This window comes from Eulemur rufifrons, chromosome 18 (assembly GCF_041146395.1).
Source record: "Eulemur rufifrons isolate Redbay chromosome 18, OSU_ERuf_1, whole genome shotgun sequence".
NCBI lineage: Eukaryota > Metazoa > Chordata > Mammalia > Primates > Lemuridae > Eulemur > Eulemur rufifrons.
Window position 1 is genome coordinate 20869820 of NC_091000.1, and position 24280 is coordinate 20894099.

The following is a 24280-nucleotide window of genomic DNA, read 5'->3' on the forward strand; positions in this document are numbered from 1 at the left end:
TTGATCCCATAGGGACATTTTATCCATTGACCCTACTGATGTTTTTACGTTCTCTCACCTTCACATTGTCATTTATCTTCTTGCCCAGTTGGTTTCTTTGGTCTGATACTTTTTCTACCTCCTTACAGAAAACCTGAACTTTCTTGCCTCCATTTTTGTCCAAAGAACACATCTGAAAAAATTCACCCCTTGTGAAACTCAATTATCCTTCTACGCTGTGATTACACCTGAGAAGCTAATGTTACTGAAGAAAATTCATACAACCATGCTGACTGGACTTGCCTAAAATTTCCTAACCTAAATTCCAAATGGTATCCGACACTGGCAGATGATGCTATTATACTTCCCTGATGCATTCACTCTCTTATGCTCTACCTCCATTCTTTCATCCCATTTACTCCCAGCCAATCACCTTAACCAATCAAATGCAATTAACTTAGAATGACCTCTTCTTCCCATCACTAAACCTACCAACCTACCTGCATCTGTGCTTTCCACATAGTTTACATTTCTTTCTGTCACATTGGAAGTAGTGTGTCTGCTCCTAACATCCTTTTCCCTGCCATGTGAAGAAAGTCTGCATGAGAGGAGAATGAAGCCAACACACAAAAGGAGTCAAGAAGAAGGGAGTGGTATGATAGTTAACATTCTTGTTATAAACAACAGAGTCAATTCCAGATAGTCCAACTAAATTAAACAAAAATGGATTTATTAAAAGATATTAGGCAGCTTGAGGAATTTCCAGGATTGCTGGAAAACAGGCTTGATAGTTCATTGCCATGAACATTGCAGCTAAGAACAATGACTAACCTGACTGAAAAATTATTCTAGCAAAAACATCATTTCTATTACCTATTGCTTCTTGACATGCCCCAACTCTCAACCTGAAACCTGTAGCCCCAGAAGAGTTCTTACTGTTAGTTCCCGAGAGAGCTGGTTGTTAAAAAGAGCCTGCACCTTCATCTCTCCTCTCTTTTGCTTCCTCTCTCGCCATGTGATCTCTGCATGTGCTGGTTCCCATTTGCCTTCCACCACAAGTAGAAGCATCCTGAGACTTTCATCAGAGGCCTGATCTTCCAGCTAGCAGAATCATGAGCCCAATAAACACTTTTTTATTTATAAATTACCCAGTCTTGGGTATTTCTATATAGCTACACAAACAGACTAAGACAGACACTATCAACAGAGTTAAAAAAAAGGAACTCATGAGATAGCAGAAAATATTTGTAAATCATATATCCGATAAAGGGTTAATATCCAGATTATATAAAGAACTCCTCAAGCTCAGTAATAACCTCAAAACTCAATTCACAAATGGGCAAGGGACTTGAATAGACATTTCTCCAAAGAAGATATACAAATGGACACTAGGCACATGAAAAGATACTCAACATCACTAATCATTAGGGAAATGCAAATCAAAACTACAATGAGATATCACTTTATACCCATTAGTAGGTTGGCTGTTATTTTTTTTTTTTTTTTTTTTGAGACAGAGTGTCACTTTGTTGCCCAGGCTAGAGTGAATGCCGTGGCGTCAGCCTAGCTCACAGCAACCTCAAAAGCCTGGGCTTAAGCAATCCTACTGCCTCAGCCTCCCGAGTAGCTGGGACTACGGGCATGCGCCACCATGCCTGGCTAATTTTTTTTTTTTTTATATATATTTTAGTTGGCCAGATAATTTCTTTCTATTTTTAGTAGAGACAAGGTCTCGCTCATTGCTCAGGCTGGTCTCGAACTCCTGACCTTGAGCGATCCACCCGCCTCGGCCTCCCAGAGTGCTAGGATTACAGGCGTGAGCCACCGCGCCCGGCCAGGTTGGCTGTTATTAAACAAACAAATGAACAAACAAACAACTCAGAAAATAACAAGTAAAATAACAAGTGCCAGCAAGGCTGTGAAGAAATTAGAACCATTGCTGATGGGAATGTAAAATTGTGCACCTGGTATGAAAAACAGTATAGTGGGTCCTTAAAAAATTAAAAATTGACTTACTATATGATCCACCAATTCCACTTCTGGATATACCCAAAATAAGTGAAAGTAGGGACTCAAACAGATAATGGTACACTAATATTCATAGCAGCATTATTCACAATAGCCCAAATGTCCATGGATGGATGAGTGAATAAACAAAATGTTCTATATACATACAATAGAATTATTAAGCCTTAAAAAGAAGTGAAATTCTGACACATGCTACAACATAGATGAACCATGAAGATATTATGCTAAGTGAAATAAGCCAGACACAAAAGGACAAATATTGTATGATCCACATGTATGAGGTAGAGTAATCAAATTTATAGAAACAGAAAGGGGCTGGTGGGAGAGGGGAATGGGGGGCTATGTTTAATGGATACAGAATTTCAGTTTGATAAGTTAAAAAAGGTTTTGGAGCTAGAAGGTGGTGATGGCTGCACAAGAATGTGAATGGACTTAATGCCACCGAACTGCACATCTAAAAATGGCTAAAATGGTAAATTTCCTGTTTTGTATATTTTGCCACAATAAAAATTGCAAAATTAAAAAAAAAACTTATATTTTATGCTAAATGTATGGTCAATGGGGGCAGGAATCTTGTCTGTCTTTTTCACTGCTCTATCCCCAGCTTCTAGCACAATGCATGGAGCACAGTAGGATCATTCATTGGGGCTGAGTAAATTGAGTGCATGAGGATTGCATGAAGTTGGGGAGAAACCAGGTTTCCATCCAGGGAATATTGGCCAAAAGCCAATGTAGCATTTTGAGGCACAGGTCCTGGCTTTGCTTCTCACAAGTCACCTAGGCCAAATCATTACTTCTCAGGGTCTAAGTTTCCATGTCTCTAAAATTAGGTGGGTAGTCTTTGACCAGTCTTTTTTTGGTTGACCCTTTTGGGGTTCTTGAGAGAGTTGACTGATGCATGCTGTAGGGGCTCTTCCAGTATATGAAATTGCACTGCTACCTTTTGCATGTGTCACAGCTCACGGGACACTGTCACCCCTCCTCCATGTCAGATCTATCCCACCTGCCTATCTCAGAGGCTGCCATTCTTTCTCCCACCCTGGAGGCACTGGAGCTGCATTGTGCTTTAAATGGATGGACCATAAAGCCTTTGTTAAGTTGCCCGTATATCCTTTATGTCTCTGCATATATCAGATTGTAAGCCCCCAGAGGAGCAGAGCCAAGTTGTTAACTCACATTCACGGTTCTAAATTCGGTGCAGTGAGCAGATCGGGTTTATCCTCATGACGATGATGAAGAGGAATTGGAAGATTTTTCTTCCATGATATCGAATACAACTACCAAATTTTATAGAGTCCTCTTAGAATTTTCTGGATGGTTTCCTCTTTTTCTCTTGAATACCTTATTCCCCTAGAGTGAAATGCATAGAGATAGAGCGGTAAATGGTCTGAAAACAAATGTACTGTAATACATTCACTTTGGCTACAAAAATAAAACAACCCAAACCTAGTTTTTCTTGCAGTCTTTAAATCCAGATGGTAGTAAAATTTGACATTTCAATTCTGTTTGTGAAATTCATTTTGTTTTTAAATTGGGAAGAACTATAGAGCTAAAAATTGTCTGAAGTACTAGGAAAGCCTGGTGAGACCTTTTTAGGAGTGTTATTAATAAGGACTTGGTATTTTAAAGTGAATTTGGAGGCACTGTGGATAGAACTGCAAACAACTGCAGTGGACGTGAATAAGGGCCCGATACAGGGAAGCAGTGTCCCCGCTCCGGACCCAATAAGAGAGGGGTGGAGGATTGACCTGGACACTGCAAGGAAAAGAGAAATCTGGACAAAAATAGAGACTGCTTTGGTAGCCAAGTTTAGTTAACATTTTTAAGAAAACCAATTCCCTAGTGAGCTTGGAATTGAAAATTTATTTAGCATTAGAATTGCATTTGCAGTTGGTATGTAACTATTTACATTAACTGTATAGTAACATGTTTATAGTTCTCATTGTATAAGGTGGGTTATCATTGTCAACAAGTCTGTCTTTATGAAGTTCTGAAATTAAGAATCATGTAAGGTCTTTATTATCTGCACTGTCAAGATCCAACTTAATTAATTAAACTCAAGATTTAGCAGTCCAGAGTGGTCAAAACCAGGTAAGATGCCCCCCTTTCAGAATAGTTTATTGGCAAGGCTTATTTCTGATGGGCTCTGCTCTCTGTATATTCTTGGAGGAAAGCATAGAAATGAAATGGCATCTGTATGTGGTAAACAGTGTATCAATTAAGTTTCATTTGGTTAAAAGCGAGGAAAGCTCAACTTAAATGGATTTAATCAAGAAGAGGATTTACTGGCTTTTGTAGCTGGCAAGTCCAGTGAGGAGGCTGGCTTACCTGTTGCTTGACACAGGTGCTCTGGAAACATCTCCAGGACCGGGTCTCACTTCAGTTTCCCTTGCTTCCACATGTTGGCCCCATTCTTAGACAGGATCTACTTGCCTAAGAATGGGGCCAACATGTTGACATGTTGTATGAGGGCTATAGCCTCCCAGGACTTCTCACTCCCAGGATTTCAAGTCTGTTGGGGAAGAGAGGACCTCTCACTTTCAGCAGATGAGCAAAAGCCCTGCATTTGGCCGTCAATGGCCTAAAACTGGGTCATATGCCCATACTTGAATCAATTACTTTGTGTAAGATGATTGAATCTACTGATTAACTTAGTCTAGTCCTGGCTCACACTAGATTTAAGAGTCTGATAAGCCATCCAAACCACATGGCCCGAGACTGGTGGGAAAGCAGTTCCATTAAAGGGAGTCATGATAAATATAGGGACCCAAACAACAGATATCAGCTGTAAGTTGTGTTTAATAAAAGCACTTAAGATTTTGACAGAACATTTACTAATGTGTTTATTATGTGCCGGGACATGTAAAGATGAACAAAAAAGGTTCTCTCCTTCAGATTTGTTATGGTCTGGGACATCATTCTGATTCTTAAAGTTGGTGCAGCTGTGAGAGCTTTATGTTTCCTGGCTCTCGTGTATTCAATGATGAGGGTCTGAGCACCTGACTGCTTTGATATAGTTTAGAAAGACATATTAATGAGCTATGTTCTATACCTTTCTCTTGGGAAATGCACATTCTTTGGAGATGGAGAGAACAAATTTCTTTAAATTGTCCTATCCTTTTGCTAACCACATTCTATATTTAGACCAAAAGAAGAAAGCGTTATTTCTGGCCCTGGGCTGAAGGGAGTTCTTCTGTGTGTGAGTATTGCTACTGTATACATAAACTGTGTATTCGTGCATGCAATGACAGTTACAGCTTCCTCCACGGGCTGCGGTACAGGTTCTTGTTCTCTGATTCTTCCTCTCTTTCCTTACCTGTCTCTTCTTCCTCTCCATAAATGCACAATACATATATGCATGTGTATGTATATGTGCATGTATGTATGCATGTGTGTGTATATACAGTTGATGTTAAAAATATTTGACAAATGAAATGGCATATTCAGGTACCAATCAGACTGGATGCCAGCCATAAACAACCAGCACAACTATACTGGGATATAGGAACTGAATATGAGCCCTTTATTTGGGCCCTGTATAATGGGAACAAAAACAGGTGGATTTATGAAGGCTCCTCCCCAACCCTCCAAACAAAGATGAGGAGGGGAGTGGGTGACAGAGACAGGGAGCACAGGAACTGGATGAGTTGTCTTTGAGAAAAAGAGAGTGAAAGAGGAAGACATCCTATACTTCTTAGGATACTACACATCAGTGTGTGTCACATGATGGGAGAAAATCTGTTTAGGGGTGAGAGGAATGAGGGGTGAGAAAGAAGCAGCAAGAGGAGGAAGAGAGGGTGAGACACCTGCATGGATATGAGGGTTTCTTGGGGTTCGAAAAAGAGAGTCTCCAGAGAATTTCAGTAGATTGAGCATAAAGTGGCAAGGCAAGAAATTTTAATGTGTTTCTCTAGATTATGTGTTTGGATTCTCTTTTAATATTCTTTGAGGAGGGCAAGAGAATAGTGCTCTAATATTTCTCTGAAACTGGATGAATTGGATCTACAGGTTTATAAAAGATTATACACCCAAAAGAGTTTGCGTTAGAGCTTTTGGTAACTCTGCTTGTCTGCCCATCATCCCTGCTGAAGGGGTGGGACAAGGTGGCTTATGCCCACCTTGTTATAATTTACTGAACTAGGACAGGGTTCTTGGCTCAAAGGTTGGCCATAAATCAGCTGGCGACTGTGATGTGATGTTGTAAAAAGAACAAGCTGGTCCAATGAGCTTTCTCCTGTGGGGAACCTGCACCACGAATCCCCGAGCGTTCATTCAGTTGTCACTGAGGACCTAACGTATGCCCAGCACTGTCCAGGGTACTGCAGATAACAAGGAAAGGAGGACAAATGATGAAAAGTGCTCTGAAAGAATTAAAACAGGGCAATTTGACAGGAAGTTGTTGGGACAGTGAGCTACTTTAGCTAGGCTGGGCAGAGAGGGCTTCTCTGAGGTAATGGTTGAACTGAGACTTGAATAAGTGAAGAGCCAGAGGTACTGTGTTCCAGGCAGAAGGGACAGTAAGGATAAAGGCCCTGAAGTAGGAACGAGCTTGGCACAGTTGCCTGGAGAGGAGTAGTGGCGATGGGGGTGGGGGGTGGCATGAAGGTGGAGAGGCCTGACACTCTGAGGGCCCTGGTTGGTCAGGGGTTCCGATTTTATTCTCAGTGCACTGAGAAGCCCTGGAGGGTTTGAAGCAGGGCAGCGACATGGTCTGTGAGTGATGAAGACGTTTACTGAGAGAGGAACACGTCTGGGGGAGACATCAGGGAGGAAAGAGTTTACAGTGGGAGCCGGCACTGAGAGCTCTGCTGGGAAATGTGCGCACAGCCCAAGGCTGTGAAGAAGCAGGAACCACCCCTCAGATGAGGAAGCAGAGATTCAGAGGTGGAGAGGACAGGCTGAGGGAGCCAGCCAAGAGGGAGGGAACCGCAGAACTAGGGTGTGAGTGACATGGAGAGAGTACCCGGTATTTGAGCTGTTTCCATGTTTGGTGGCTTCCATGCCCCCCCTCCACCCCCTGCCCATGGTACAGGGCTGTCTGTACCATGGTTCCTCTGAGATCTCCATTTCCCTTTTTGCTCTGTTGATTCTTTCATTAAACCACCCCTCCCCTTTAAAAGCTACCTTGAGGGACTCTGTTACTAGAAAATAAAGCCAGCTAACTAAAACGAATGGTATTATACTATTCAGTCTTTTGTAAGTTCTGTTACTCCTTATCAAGGTAGAACAGATGATAGAACCACATCACCACTTTCGTGGCACGTGGTATTTATGTTGGACACTTCTTGTTCTCACGCTCCACGTCCTTTCAGCCCCAGTTTTACCCCGGCCATTGCACAGGGGTTACCTTATGCCTACCTGCTTCAGCTGCGCCATGTTTTTGTCAGGTTCTACCCTGGGGCTCTTCACGCCACAAGTGGAAAACTTGTGGGGACCCATTTAGCACTTGAGTGTGTGCAGACCTGGAAGTGTGAGGGTGTTAATCTTCTCAGGGAAAACACTTGACCAACAGGGGATGGGAGACGGTGACTAAATGCTCCCCAATTCTATCTCTGAGGCTGACAATTCAGAGGCCCCCAGTTGGATCAAGCTCCAGTTTCCCGTAGTTTCTGATAATGCACCTTGGATTTTCTTTCTTCCCTGTTCCCACTCCTCCTGGTCCCTCACTACTTTTCCTTGGGTTCACCTCCCAAAATACACTACCTGCATGCGTGCCCTTGGCCTCTGCTTTCTGGCTGGAATCCAGGCTAATACAGTATTGCATTACCCGACTGCATCCTAATATGTTAATTATTTCATTGATGGACATTTACACTATTCACTTTTTTCACTGTTATAACCAATGTTGTGATGAACATTCTTATACTTACAATTTTGTATATTTCCTTGCATCTTTATTTCCTTAGAAAAATTACTATAAATGAAATTGCTGAGTCTGTTACACATACTGAGGCATACACATTTTAAAGGCTTTTGGTACACACTAGAGCAAAAACATTTGTATGTTACAGTTTCCTATGTTTGTGGAAAAAATTACCCACTAAATCCAAGGACATTGTCTATTAAAATTCTCTTAAATGACCAATTACATGTTGAGGGCTGGCTACATTCTGTAACTATTAATACAAGCCAACAACTCAATTGTGACTAAGGTAGAGAGACTGACTTCACTTGGTTCAAATCCAACTTAAAACTAGGTCCTCTGGGCTTGGCTTTGCTCATCACACTTTGAATATTCTTAATACTATTCAGTAAGAAATGGTAAGAGATCAAAAATTAATCTGAGATATCCACTTTATGTATTATAGGATGCTTGCACCACTGGTATTGCCGGTCAAGAAAGTTTGTAAACACACATAAACTTTTAATTTAATCTTTAATGCTAAGCTTAATACTATAAGAACATTTTTCTTGAGAGAAAAAAAAAGGGCACCAACAATTTGAATTTCTCTGTATCATTATTACTAAAAAAAGTTGCAAGTAGCCCTATTCCTCTCCTTCTCAAAGATGCTGTCAAAACTGACCCAAGGTAATCCTCCTAAATTCTATGTCCTTGGTGAGGGTGTATCTTACCTTCTAATTTACTGTAGTGAAAGTAAAGTGGAAGTTATCAAGTAAGCAAAGAAAATTGTGTGATAAATTTTGATACCATATCATATTAAATGTATGCTTATGATTGTATTACCTTGATTACTTACATACACTTTAGAAGGCCTTATATTTCACAGTACATAGGCAGGTGGCCTATAGTTGATAATATATGGTGATTGTGGTTTCTACAAAAGGTTGCTCTATAAATACTTGGTTAGAAATATAGCTATTTCTATAGAAAATAACATCTTACTTAAATCATTTTGACTTACAGCACTTTTTCCATTATCATGACCTGCAATAAAAATGTTGGTCATTATCCTCTTGGTCAGAGTGAAACTCTTTATAAAAACATTGTTTCTATGGGAAATTCAAAGTCTATTTACATTATGTTGATTTAAAATAACTTTGATACGAACTTAAACCACATAAATGAAAGAATTGCTTGTCTCATAAATCTTTTCTCCTTTTGTGTAAACTTAGAGGGTATGTGGTCAAAAACATTAATATAGTTTAAAATTGCTTCTAAGTAGTATTCCTGTCTATGAAGTTTGGACAGAAGAGATGGAGCCAGAACTTGGAGGCTGGGACATGCCAGTCTGGGGAGTCCGAGGTAGGCTGTGTGGAGCCATTTGAAACTTTTGAGAATTGAACTAACAAGAATAAATCAGGATTTTTGAAACTATAATTGGGTCATGGTATACATTTGAGACTGAAAGAAGACAGGGAGATCTTTTTTTTTTTTTTTTTTTTGAAACAGAGTCTCACTCTGTTGCCCGGGCTAGAGTGAGTGCCGTGGCGTCAGTCTAGCTCACAGCAACCTCAAACTCCTGGGCTTAAGCAATCCTACTGCCTCAGCCTCCCGAGTAGCTGGGACTATAGGCATGCGCCACCATGCCCAGCTAATTTTTTGTATATATATATATTTTAGTTGTCCATATAATTTCTTTCTATTTTTTAGTAGAGACGGGGGTCTCACTCTTGCTCAGGCTGGTCTCGAACTCCTGACCTCGAGCGATCCGCCCACCTCGGCCTCCCAGAGTGCTAGGATTACAGGCGTGAGCCACCACGCCCGGCCGACAGGGAGATCTGTTAGAAAAAATGGTGAACCTTTTGTAACAACCTGTATGGAACTAGAGACCATTCTTCTAAGCGAAATATCACAAGAATAGAAAAACAAACACCACATGTACTCACTATTAAATTGGAGCTAATCGATCAACACCCATGTGCACATATGGTAGTAAAACTCAACAGAAATCAAGTAGGTGGGAGGGAGGAGAAGGGGACAGGGAAATTTACACCTAAAGGGTATAATGCACGCTACCGTGATGATGGGCACACTTGTAACTTTGACTCAAACTACACAAAAGCAAAACATGTAATCAAAACATTGGTACCCCCATAATATTCTGAAATGAAAAAAAAAAAAAAAGAAAACTGGTTGAGGCATGAGATCATGAAGCCTGGGCTAATAGTGTGCTGGCGCTGGAGGCAAACTTAAAGGGAGGCGGGGAGCAAGGAGATGTCTGCAAGGACACGGTGTGAGTAATATGCTGGGGAGGAAATGGCCAGGAGGACTGTGACTTTGCATTTGAGGGAGGAAGGGCTGGGACTTTGGCTTTTCCACCATCGTGTCTTCAGGTCTAAAGCAATGCTTGGCACACAGTAGGTGCTCAGTAACTATTTGCCAAGAGAATGAAGGGCATTTATGTCACCAAAAATGAGCTGAAGCTACTCATAGGACATTCTCAAGTTGATTCCTCACTTGATATTTGTGTATCACCCATCTGGGTCTCAGTGCACATATTTACCAGCCATGTAACGCAGGCCTTTTCTCTCAGCCGCAGGCCTAATTTGACAGACTTGTTTTGTCGCATGCTAGCCCTTCATCTTCCTCTAGGAGTGGATTTTAGCCTCCCCAAAGGGGGATGTTTGCGTGACTCTTCCTTCATCTTTGGATCAACAAAATGACTTGCCGGTGGCCCTGGCTACCCCATTGACTTCCTCCATAAAGTCATGAAGAGCAATGTGTTGCATTAATATTTGTTTGTTTCGTGTGGTGGATGGGAACTGGAAGGAAAAGTCGACTTGCAAGGGAGGAGGTCTAAGATGCCAGGTTTTATACACATGAAATCCCTCATCATACAAAGATTTATAGACTACAAAAACTGTCTAGAAAGCCAAAATCCCTGACCTTGAGAAACTCACACAGAGGAGGCCAAAACAGTGGAAAAAGTCTAAACAGGAAATGAAGAAAACTCATGCGACATTGAGCAAACAACAACTTTCCTGGGTCTCAATTTCTTTACATATTAAAAAAGAGAGACTTGGTTTAGATAATGTCTCAGATTCTTTCCAGTTCTAAAGTCTATAATCCTTTTTCTGACCTTAAATGCGTTGATGAAAATAGCGTCTGTTCTTCATCATGGCTTCCGTTTAGCTTTCTTTTGAATGCTTAACCTGTGTGCCATGTTCCTCCAGAACTTTCTTTAAGCCCTTACCAACATTCTGACTGTGTTCACAGCCGGTTGTCACCACAGCAATTCCTCCTCATTTTGTTAAGACTTAACAACTTAGCCTGTTTAAGTTAGACAGTATGGCTGTTGTGTTTGGAACAGCTAGTTTGGTAAGGTTGTAAAAGGTACCCAGAAATTAATTAGGAGCAGCCTGTGTGCCCTTAGCTAGCATCTATATCCCACATATTTATTTACATCCCTGCTGCGTTTACTCAGAGTAACAACGTTCCATTTAGGCACCGGTGGCTGTGGTTGTGGTTGGCCCTATCAGCTCCAGTCCATCATGTGGAACCATCCTTTTTAGCTGATGCCACACAGACACCTGATCTCATCATAAACATTAAGGAGTAAACAGGTGTCTTGTTAGGTGTCACCTCCTTCTTGCTGTTAGAGAAAGCCCAATTTCTCTCTTGTAGTCTTTGTCCAACAGATTTGTTACTAGACTATTGCCTATTTTGTTTTTAAAAAGCTACTACATCATTTTTTCTCTCTGAGAAAATTCCTTGATAAATACATATAGTACTGTTGACCTCAGATTCCTATGTGTTTGTTAAATTTGAGGGGTGGAGTTTAAGAAGGAGGGCATGGTTTTAAGCTGACAATATAATACTGGCTAGAAATTACAGGAGGAGATTGAACTGGGGTGCAGGGTCGGACTAGCACTTTTAACTTTTGCTTATAAATGGAATAGTGTTTAGTGTCTAAGAAAAGGCACTGTCTTATGAGAACAGCATATAAATGTTTGGAGATAACCAGTACCCAAATGGAAGTATTATTCCTTTTTATGTTGTTGTTTCCGATGCTTGGCTTACTGTCTGGATTTAGAAGCTATCTCATCTGGGCATTTACTGAGTTCTAGTGGGAGTTGGTGTTAATGAACACTTCATTCAAATCCAAGACTAATAAGTCTTTTAATTTCAGGGCTTGTTTCTTAGGGGAACTGATTTACCCCTTGAGATATTTAGGTTATTAAGTATGAAATGTCCAATCTCCTTAAGTACTAAGTTTGACAATTGATATCTCTGACATTTCACTTTGACACTTCTTCTTCTTCTTTTTTTTGTGAAGGTACATTCTCATTCTTTCAAGCACACATTTTGGCTTGTGATTATCTTTCAAAAATTTTTTAGAGCAATTTTTGTAAAACTATGGATAAGTAAAAAATTCAAGTAATTTTTGAATATAAGTTCTGTCATGGAACCAGTACAGTGCAGATAGCTCAAAATATCAACAGAGTGTTTGGGAAGGATGTGGCTAATGAATGCATAATACATCCATGGTTTGAGAAGTTCCATTCTGGTAATTTTAATCATGAAAATGAGCCTTGTGGGTGACCTGAGACCAAAGTGGATAATGATGAACCAAAAGCTGTAGTGGAAGCAAATCCGTCTCAACCTACTCATGAATTAGCAGCAAGGTTTGATGTTACTATTCCAACAATATTGGATCATTTGAAACAAATCGGCAAGGTAAAGAAGCGAATAGATGGGTACCGCATGAATTAAACAAGCATCAGAAGGGAAATCTCAAAGCTTGTCTTTCTTTGCTGTCATGACATAAAGGCAAACCGTCTCTACACTGTATTGTTACATGTGATGAAAATGGATTCTTTTTGACAATTGCAAGCACTGGGCGCAATGGTTGGATAAAGACGAAGTGCCAAAACACAGTCTAAAACTGAATATTCATCAAAAAAAGCTAATGGTGTCTATTTGGTGGTCCAGTGCTGGTATTATCCACTATAGTTTCATGAAACCTGGTCAGTCAATTACAGCAGATGTCTCCTGCCACCAACTGGACAAAATGATGAGGATGCTTGCAATTAAGCAGCCAAGATTGGTCAATAGAGGCAGGCCAATCCTCTTGCAAGACCACATGTTGCAAAAAACAATGCTGCTCAAACTACAGAAGGTGGACTTGGAAACTCTCTGTCATCCACCATATTCACCAGACCTTGCACCACCTGACTACAACTTCCTGCAGGCTTTGGACCACTTCTTGCGAAGAAAAATATTCAATTCTCAACAAGCTGTGGAAAACGCCTTTCGTGATTTCATCACCACTTGCTCTCCAGGCTTCTTCACTGCTGGCATAAACAAGCTACCATTAAGATGGCAAAATTATGTTGATAGTTTAGGCACATACTTTGATTAATTGTACTGCTTCTTGTTTGAGATGTAATATACTAAACTTTTGATTCAAAATTCAGACATTTCATATTTAATGACCTTAATATTTTACATAGGGAAGTAGAAACTTGGAAAATTGATTATCTTCACACACGGCATGAATTTTTACAATATATAGACAAAAACAAGTCTCATTAAGACTGAATGAGTCTTAATGGGCTCTTAAAGGGTGCCCACCTGGGTAGCTCTAGCTCTAGCTAGAGCCCACCCAGTCCAGGTGTTTTCAATTGGGGTAATTTAAGGTCTAGTCTCATTCAAGTTCACATGCTGCTGACTACTCCCCTTTCCTTTTCTGCACAACTTTTAATTTTCCCTGAAATTAGTAATTTCCATGTTTATCCATTTGCTGAGTTTTCTTTGTGCTTATGTCGGGACTCGGCAAACTATGGCTCATGTACCAAATCCAGCCTGCTACCTGTTTGGGGGAAGAAATTTTATTGAAACACAGCCATACCCATTTGTTTGCATTTTGTCTTTGCTTTCTCCCTACAACAGCAGAGTTGAGTAGTGTGACGGAGACTTCATTGCCTGAAAAGCCCGAAATATTTACTATGTGGCCCTTTATAGGAAAAAATTGCCTACCTCTATCTTATATAATTCAATCCCAAATTCTGCAAATTTTCTGTATCTCCTCACAACATATTCAGAAACACTCAGTGTTCTTCTGGAGCTTTCTGACTTGGTTTTTCACCTTTCGATCTGGGCTGCCCCCTGGGCCTGGGACACAGCTGTCAGACTGTCACCCTTTATCACCTATTTGGGGGTTCCCTTTGCTCTGTTCTGTGGTGGATTCTTTGGTAACTGAATCTTACATCTTATTTCTTTTTTTCTAGTGCTGCTACTCTTCCATGGTGGCAGGACACAATCTCTTGCTTCCTGAAAAAGGATGAGTGGAAAGTCAATGTTTTGAGACCTTGCATCTGTGAAGATGCTTTTTATCCTACCTTTATATTTGACTAATAGTTTGGCTGGGTGTAAAATTCTAGGTTGGAGAAAATTTTCCTCTGCTCTTAAAGCCATTGTTCCTTTATCTTCTAGCTTCTAGTATTATTGTTGAGATGTCTAAAGCCATTCTGATTCTGTATTTCTTCTATTAATGTATGATTTTTAAAAAAAGTCTTATCGGAGTTCTTCAGATCTTCTATTTTTTTCCTCAATGCTTTGCCATTTCATAATGCTGTGCCTTTCTGTGGATCTATTTCCATCACTTAGGCCAGGCATTTGGCGAGCCCTTTTAATCTGGAAGTTCATGTCCTTCAGTTCCATTTCTGAGAAAATGTTCCTGAATTATGAAACTCTTGTTTTCCTCCTGGAGCATGCTTTAAGGCAGAGATCTTTGTTGTTGTTTTTCTTCAGAGACTTGGCTTTACTCTATTGCCCTGGCTGAATCTGGAGTGCAGTGGCACGATCATAGCTCACTGCAGCCTCCAACTCCTGGGCTCAAGCTACACTCCTGCCTTAGCCTCCTAAGTAGCTGGGGTTACAGGAGCGAGCCACTGTGCCCGGCGTAAAGCAGAGCTTTAACGCAGAGAGTAAGGCCTAGATTTTCTCTCACAGATCCCCACATGCGATAAGAAGAAAGTAGTGTTAGGATTGTTTCTAGACTTCAGGGAGCAGGTAAACCATAGTCTGTGCTGTATCATAAGGGCAGCAGACACCATGTCAGTGCACTGGTTTTGAGTACTCATACCTCTCATTCTCACAGCGCTCGCAAGCCTGGTTTATACTATATCAACTCGCACATGTTTAGACCTTGTGGCACTCTACAATTGCTCTTAGGTAATAGTTTTGACAGACTTTTTGCCTACCCAGTCAGATGATAAAGCTATGCAAAGGTAGGGATGTCATCCATTAACTTTGAGTCATCCATTAACTTTGAGTCATCCATAGTGCCTGGTGCAGGGTTCTGTGGATCAAACATTTCTTTTCTTAGCAATAACAGCCTGAAATGGGGCATTTACTTATTGTTCTCATTAGTTGAGAAGATAGAACATGAATAAAAAAGAGCTTAGGAGTTTAGAAGGATGTGATACCAACTCAAATGTCCACATGATGTTTCTTAGTAGTTGTCTGGATGACAAATCATGATCCTGATTTATTAGTGCTTTGCTTTAAATACCACTTAGGGAGATAATAGCAGTAAGTTATTTATCTGCACTTACTATTGACTCTGGTTGCATATTCATCCCTCTAGTGTTTTTGAGTAATGTTATTGGCATACATAAAATTGCAATACATAAAACATGCATGGTTTCTATTTTATTCATAAGATCCTTTAGGGCAAGAACCTTGCCTTAATAACTTTCATATTTCTATTAGGTAGATAGCGAGGGATTCCGGTTCTCCTAGGGACAACAGTGGGTGCTGTTGCTTTGGTGTGATTGCCCCACCTCAGGGCTCCCATCTTGGTCCTGCCCCACCCTAATCTCCGGAGCAACAGCCATAGCTGGGAGAGGAGAGAATACCCTATGAATCTGCCAATCTACTTAGCACACCAGCTGCAAAAGAAAGCAGAGGACTCTCTAGCCTGCCGGCCAAGCAGCATAGGTACCATAAACTCTGGAAATTGACCGAGAACAACCCACATGCATAGTAATACAACTCCCAACTGTCCAATCAAAGTGGTTCCATGCTAATGTCTGAGCCACTAGAGAGGTCACAGTCTGGGCTCTGTAAAACAAGTTGCAGCCCACAACCAAACTCTCTTCCTGCTGCGACAATGGGTCCAGTTGTCATCTGTGGCTTATGTATCATTCTCTATAAACCTATATCTTGCTCTTGCACTATAATCGTATCTTTCTCCCCTCAATAAACCTCATTTTCATGCTTGCCTTACTTTGGCCAGTCTCGTTATTCTTCAGCCATGAGCATGCCAAGAACTGACATTTCAGACTGAAACCTGACATCTCCAGTGCCTGGACTAGTGCTTGGCATATTATAAACACTCAGAACAAATTTTGTTGAATGAATCTTCATATTTATACAAAATGCCACATAATACTGTAGGCCAGTAGTTCTTTGGGATGCTCAGAGTGTGTTGGTTTTCAAAATAGAACATTAATTTTTCTCAGACTTCTTAGAGTTTGTGGTCTCCTAGGTATTTAACCATAAATATCTATAACCATCTTACATTGCTAAGCAAAGTTATGAAATTGGGGTTTATGTCAATTGGCTTTGCTGAAATAACAGGAAAATATCTAACCAAATAATTTTTTAATAACAGCTAAAGATCAATCCTTTGAAACAAGAAAACAAGAAAGATGGACAATTTAACCTGTAGCAACTGCCTGCTAATTACTCCACAACAATTACTATTTTTTTCTCTTTCTCTTCATCCCCATAAAATCAGCCAGCCCCTTGGCCTCACTGCTGGCATCTTCCTTCTCTTTCTTTGGGATGCCATGCCATCTCCCTGTTCTCTCCCCCCATCCCGATTCTCTTTGTCCTGCTAAAGGATAAAATAAACTTTTATATATTAATCTCTGCATGAGAAATCTTTCTCCATCTGCACCATGAGCACCTACTAGGTTTTCCACCCTAAGAGTTTATATGACCTGACTTAATAGCATTGTGACTCTTCAATTCAATACAACAAATATCCAGCAAACATATTATATTTTCAAGTTTCTCTGAAACTTTGCTTTAATAGTAAACTTATTTAGATAAAGAACAATTAAGTTAGGACTGATATTTGATAATTCAAGCAATTTACAAATGCTTATATTGACAAGTATACTTTAATCAAAAATATTTTTACTGTGGAATATCTTAGAATTGCATCACATTAAAAAATTATTTAACTGCCAAATGATTTTTTTTTATTTTAGTAAAAGTCACATAATATAAAAGTTACCAATTTAACCATTTTTAAATGTATAATTCAGTGACATTTAGGGCATTTACAATGTTGTGCAACTATCACCACTGTCTAGCTCCATTTTTTCATCATCGCAAATGGAAACAGGAAACATTAAGCAGCCACTGCCCATTCTCCACTGCCCATGGCCCTTGGCAACCACTAGTCTGCTTTCTGTGTCTATGAATTTGTCTCTTCTTGGATATTTCACATAGATGGGATCATACAAAAGGTGGCCTTTTGTGACTCGCTTCTTTCTCTTAGCCTAATGTCTTCAAGGTTCATCTATGTCATAGCACGTCTCAGTACTTCATTCTTTTTTAAGGCTGAATAATATTCCATTGTATAGTTATACCATGTTATTTTTCCACTCATCAGATGATGGACATTTGTGTTTGTTTCTGTCCCTTGACTAGTGTGAACTGTGCTGCTATGAACATTGGAGCACAAGTATCTGCTTTAGTCCCTGTTTTCAGTTCTTTTATATATATATCTAGGAGTGAAATTATTGGGTCATATGGTAATTTTATGTTTGACTTATTGAGGAACCACCAAAAGGCTGCACCATTTTCCATTCCCACCAGCAATGTTTAAGAGTTCAAATTTCTCTGCATCCTCATCAACACTTATTATTTTCTGTTTCTCTTTTATTATAGCCAATCTGCAAATGATTTTAAACTTTGTTACAAATTCTTATCCCTCTATGCAGGCATATTTATAATTCTACATTGTGTATTTTCTTGGATGGTTTTGATTTTTGATTCACTTGTGCTCTGGGCAGTGTGAAACTGGCCTTGACAAAATTAATAAAGGACCAAAAGGTGGGAACTGTGGTAGGGACCTGAACTCTGAAAAGGCATAGGCAGAGTTAAAATATATATATGTAACCAGCCATTGTCCCCTAACTTGCTTTCCTCTAATTGCTTACTGCTCAGGAGTCATATAGCTGATGGTCAAAAAGATTCTTAGCTTTCTTCATTGCTCTCATAGATAACATCACCCGTCTGAAACCTAAGGCTAGTTTCTGAGATATCTTCCAGGCCCTGCATTCCAGTGGACCAACTGATCCACCCAGGCCAGTGGCCCATACCAAAGAACTAACTCAGCGGGTCTTGTGACTGCCACCCAGGAACCAACTTAGCAAAAAAGATAATTTCTACACCCCTATGATTCCACCTCGAACCCAGCCAGTCAGCAGACCCAATTACCCTTTGCCCACCAAACTGTCTTCAAAAACCCTTTCTTCTAAATTCTTGGGAGATGGACTTGAGAACTTCCTTCCATCTCCTCACATGGCACCTGAGATATTAAGCTCCTTCTCTGCCGTAAACCCTGCTGTCTCAGTGTATTGGCTTCCTCTCGAGCAACGGGCAATGAACCTGGTTGGGCTTTGGAGAGTGGCACTCTGTGTGATTTTTGGTTAATGCTAACTGTTCTCCACCTGCCCAGCATTGTGCTGTTTGGGTGCCTGGGAGTGTCAGACTTGGAGTGTTACTGCTAATTGCTATGGACGGTTTTCATCTTTGTGGGGAAGATTTACAGGGTTGTGGCTAGAGTGAAGACTGCTCTTGGAGATTTTTTTTTATCACATCCAAACAACTCCATGCCAACAAATATAAGATGAGTAATCATTCTTTCTGTTTTGATGTCAGAAAGAAAACATTTGTAATAACTTCACTCTTTTGCTAAAGAGAAGCAGTGTCTTTCTTTCTCTGTTAGAAAATGATTTTAGATTGCAGTATTTGGCAAGTTTAAGAGTTTCACTGTCTGTTTTATGATATTATGATAACATTTTCTCCTTTGAGAGACAAATTTGCACTCTAAGATATTTAAGGAATTAAATAAAGTAGCAATGTTTAAATATATTGTTATGTTCAGGCTTAAGATCCTGACCTGAACTTTTGAATAAATACACGAAATAATTTTGTGTAGGTTTTTTTTGTTTAAGTTCACCTAGGGGTGATCAATGCTACAAAATTTATGCCACATTTTCAACTGTGAAGGCTGCTGTTAGAATCCAGAGGGGGTCCTTGAGTTAAATACAAAGATCCAGAGATAAATATAGAAAGGCAGTGGTCCATTCTTTCTATTGCTTACCACTCTTCCTTAGGATGTGAGTTAGGTGCTTAGGTGCAATTTAAAAAAAACTTACTGATTGATGAGGGATGTGATTTATATATTAGGTTAGTAAGTTGCTATTCACTTTCTTATATACTTCCCCAAAGAAGCCCATTAGGTAGGAACACAAATGTATAGAAAAAATTTTAATACCACCTGATACTATACTATTTGGAAAAAATTTTAGTTTTGTTGAGAGGGAAACATTTATTACTAGTATAAAGTATCTTAAAAGACAGATCTTTACACTATCTGATGACAATCTTCAAAGTACTCACCTAACAGGGACACAAACCATAAATTAAATAAGAAAATTAATGGAAGACTAGTAGGAAATAAAAGGCAAAGAAAGACTATATCTAATAGTTTTTAGCATAGAAACATACGATATTAGGAATCACTATTGTACAATGACATGCATAGTAGGCCTTCAAAAGATGCTTGTAGAATTAATTTGAATAATGAAAGAAAGAGAAAATGCCATAAACTGAACTGAACTGAAATATTTAACTTAAAGGACCAGATAATGCAAAGAGACATCTTTATTTGTGACTTCGAAGGAGCTCAAGTTTCATATTTACCTCCAGTCCAGCAAGGTATATTTAGTGCCAGGCACTGAGGTGAGGCAAAGAGGTTAGACAGGGAATGAGAGGAATGTAAACAAAGATGTGTAGAAACAGATGTACAAAGATCAGAAGTGGACAGGAGGAAGACAGAAGAGGAAGGTCTTAACTGCCAGTGGTGGGAAAGCAGAGGAAATTAACAAAGGAAATGACTGGAGCCGAGTTTTAAAGGTCAATGCTGGTTTATCAGGAAGACAGTGGGCAAGGAAATTCTGAGTAGTCAGAACGGCATGGGCTAAGATGGGGAGGCACGAAACAATGCAGTGTGCTCGGGAAATACATGTAGTTTGGCATTGGTGGTTCCCAAAGTAAAAAGTTTCAGGAGAAATAGGGAAATAGGAAGCTGAAAAGGTATTCCAGGCCTGACTCACGGAGGCTTTATATTCAATAATAAGAGGCTTGGGATTTACCCAGCAGTCACTAATCAGCCATTCAATTGTTTTAAACCGAGGGCTGACAATTGAGATCTGAAATTTTTGCTGAGATTTTGTGTGGAGCAATGTTTCCTCTAGGACTGTACACATTAGCATCTTCTGCAGTGCTTGTTGACGTTTCAGAGCCCTGAACTCTCTCCTGGATTTACTGACTCAGAATTTCTGGTAGAAAACTTGGAATCTGCATGTTCCACTAGCTTCCAAGAGGATTCCCTTGCACTCTGCGATTTAAAACCCACTGCTCTCAGGGAGTAGGACTCTGGAGATGGGCAGGATTGCATGCAGGGCAATCAGCTTGGAGGTGATGTGGTACTTCAGATTTTCTCATCTGAAAATGAGTGGAAGCAGTGATAATGGGGATGGAAGGATAAAGAGAACATGGTGAACTTGAAAGGTATTTTTAGGATAAAATCAAACGTACTTGGTGATTGCTTAGACTGATTGAAGAGGAAGGTTTCAAGTCAGATTTCTGGCTTAATCAACTGGGTGATGGACTAATATTTATTCTTACTGTTTTAGTAAGTTATACTTTTACCTTTAAATATGTGATTTTAAAATTTGATGCATTCCTAAATTTGATTATATTTTTCCTTTTGGGACCAACTCATTGTTTCATTGTTGTTGAGTTTTAGTGTAGAAATAAGTGGAAAAACATGTCAATTTATTGAAATCTTTAGCAGTTCCCAACCTTTTTGGCACCTGGGACAGTTTTCATGGAAGACAATTTTTCCACGGACCAGGGTTGCAGGGGGTGGAGATAGTGGTGTGGAGCTCAGGCAGTGATACATGGCCAGTTTCCCAACAGGGCAGGGACCAGCATCCGGTGTGGCTTGGGGTTGGGGACCGCAGTGTTATGGTCAACTTGTCAGGAAAACATTTATTTACTTAGTTGTATCTCCCAAAGTTACCTATTTGCCTCTATGAATAAACATCTTATTTCTGATATTTCTGGGGGAATTTACACTTGCAAAACTTAAGGTACAAAAGATCCCCCCAAAAAATAATTCAAATTAAAAGTGACACTTTTTTAAGTATTAAAAAAAAAAAAAAAAACTTAAGGTCTGATTCATCACACAACCAAAGCCATTGGAAAGCATCAGCTAATGAGCTGAAGACACAGCAAGGTTTTGTAGATTGATTTTTCAAGTCAGGCAAAACCCAACAAAACGGTTAAGTATGTACATGTATCTCTGACACTGTCCCTTTTCCATCTCTTCCTTTTTGATCCTGTCCTGAGAAGGAGGCTCCTACATACTACTTGTGTCTATTGTTGCTACTAACTTTTGATAACTGACGCACTGACAGATGAGAACCAAAGCTATAGTTCTTTGGAGAATGTGGTGGCTGTTATAATGCTCACCCATCTCTGTGCTTCCCTACATTTCCTGGCTTCCTGTGCAGTCAGGCTGGCCATGTGACTGAGGTCTGGCTAATGGAATGTGGGTGGAAATGGTATATTCCACTTGTAGGCTGCATGATCTTCTATGCTCTGATCTAAAACATTCTGCTTCATCTTCCATGCTCTCCTTACCTCATTCTTGGTCTTCTAAAAGGATACCAAACATCTGCCCCAGACCTTGTATGAGCAAGAAATACTTTTATTATGTTAGTCTATTGAGATTCCAGTTTTTTCTGTAGCACAGCATTGCCTACTCTGATCAATGCATAGGAGTATTTTCAATTTTGTAGGTGACTACTAAAAGTATTTAAGTCACAAACAAATGAAACTCATGGCAGAATGATAGGCATTGGGGTGAACTTGTCCACTAGACTACCCTCCTTGAGCCCTAAGGATATTGTCTTGATATCAGAACTTATCTCTTACTTGCTTGGTCCTGCTCCCATCATTATTCTTTTCGATTTAAAAAAAATGGGATGATTAATACCCATGAAGTAGAATTATTGTGAAGATTAAAAGAGATGCCATATATAAAATGTCTAGACCAGCACCTAGCACATAGCAGGTGCCAGAGGATCAGAGAAGGAGAGCATCAGGAATGCAATCACATGATTAACTTTGTAAATTTCTGATGTGATTCACAGATGGACATTATTTACATTAGTGACATCTAGTAGTTGTAAAATTCTTAGCTAAAATTTGAACTCTCAAAATTTCAACGTCATAGGGGCCTCTGACTGTCCCGCCCAACTTGATACATGGACAAGTGCCTAGAAAATGGTAGTTATTCTTATTTTCCTGTTGTTCTTCAAAAGGGGGTGAGAGCAACATTGCCACTGTGAAGCATGATTATTCTCCAGGCTTAGGCCAGGAAGGCTGGATCTCCGTGGTGCAGGCTGTTAGCTGGGCAATGTTGGGCACCTGACTGGAGTGATGCTGGTCTCACCGATTTGTTCTAAAGGCCAGAAAAGTTGGACTGAGCCGTGGGCATAATAACTGTGTGTTCTACGCATGTTTATCATCGAATAGTTTTTTCTGTAAACAATAGCAGGAAGAGCATTGGATGGGGGTGGGGTGGTGAATTTCAAAAGACCTGAGATCAGAACTCCATAGTTGCCAGCTTTACGACTGTGTGACAATGCAAACTTAGCCTGCTCAGCTTCTTCTCCTCCTTTAAAATGAGAGCGTTGGACTAGAGGATCTTAAGGGTCCTTTCTCTAACCTATTATACCCTAAACATAATTGAAGTCCCACATGGCTCAGTCTCTCCGCAAGAATGAATTCAAAGTAAAGGTCTAATATCTGAAAAGTAATTAGGGTTCTTCAAATATTTTTTCAGTCTTTCAATAAACTGCTAAAATGGGGTGTGCATTTTTTGATGGGGTATGCTTTTTTAAAACACAGCTTTTATTGAGATATAATTCACTCATTTAAAATGTACAATTTGATAGATGTTAGTATGAGCTATGCATTCTTACTACGGAAAAGGCATTCTTAAAATCTACTTCACCGTCATCCTCATTCTCTTCCTCATGGATATCAGGTTCTCCCAAAGTGCCGACTCTCCAACTGATGGCTCCCAACCCCACAAACTCTCCCGGGCACCCATTCCACATGGTTTTCTGGTCTCTCTCCCTCCTTCTTCCTCTTGCCACCTCTCTCAGCTCTTTAAGATCTACATCAACTGGGACTTGTCCACTTTTCTATTTTCTCTTTATTTACTCATTATTTAAATTCTGAGCAACAAAGGAGGGCCCAAGAGCAACCTGGACAGATGAGAAATTTTCCCCATTAGGCATAAAGGGGAACATCAGTCTGAGAGAAGGGGAAAACTATGAAGTCTCACACTTAAATATTTTTATCCTATTGCACCACGGGCATACCATGACTTGCCACTTGTCCTTCTTCTCTGCAGTTCCAGTCAGCTCTGTCATCACACACAACTCGAAGTGCAGTGATCTCCCGAGGAAGCCTCAGAGAGTTTCGGGGGACAAACTGTTGAATTAATTTCCAACAGACTGACATAAATCCCACTTGTCTCATTTGTGCTGTAAAACTGCAAGACTGCACATGCATTCATTTTCGCTTCCACCTAAGGCGAGTGGGGCTCTGATAGCATCTCTGGGATGACAGGGGTGTGTCCGTGCAGTGGAAGCCCTGCTCTTGTCTGCCGTGGCCAGCGCCTGCCTGATAAGGCCATGCCAGGCCCCTCACCTCTCCGGGAAATCATCCCCATGCAGTGTGAAAATTTCACTGTCACCCAGTTTGTTTAGTGTGTTGTTTTACTGACTTTCGTAGCACTGAAAATCAATTAGAGAATAAATATTTATTAAGTGCTTGCTGTGTTCAAAATATGCCCTAAGTATTTTGTGTAACGCATGGTCCTTAGCCTCATGTAGTTTTAAAATGGGAACGTATATATAAGCACATTGACATTATATTAGAACTAAAAAGAAGCTTATCTTTTAGAATAAACTTGAATTCTTTTTTAAAAATTTATTTATTTGTTTATTAGAGACAAAGTCTCAGTCTGTCACCTAGGCT

General features: G+C 40.0%; 1 long non-coding RNA gene across 1 annotated transcript in view; it reads left to right on the forward strand.

Annotated features, from left to right (window-relative positions):
• LOC138399025 (uncharacterized) overlaps window positions 1–24036 on the forward strand; it is a 30563-nt gene extending 6527 nt beyond the window's left edge. The window contains exon 3 of the long non-coding RNA XR_011236078.1: window positions 23652–24036. This is a non-coding gene — a long non-coding RNA (uncharacterized lncRNA). The remainder of the gene's footprint in view (window positions 1–23651) is intronic.
• The last annotated feature ends 244 nt before the right edge of the window (window positions 24037–24280 follow it).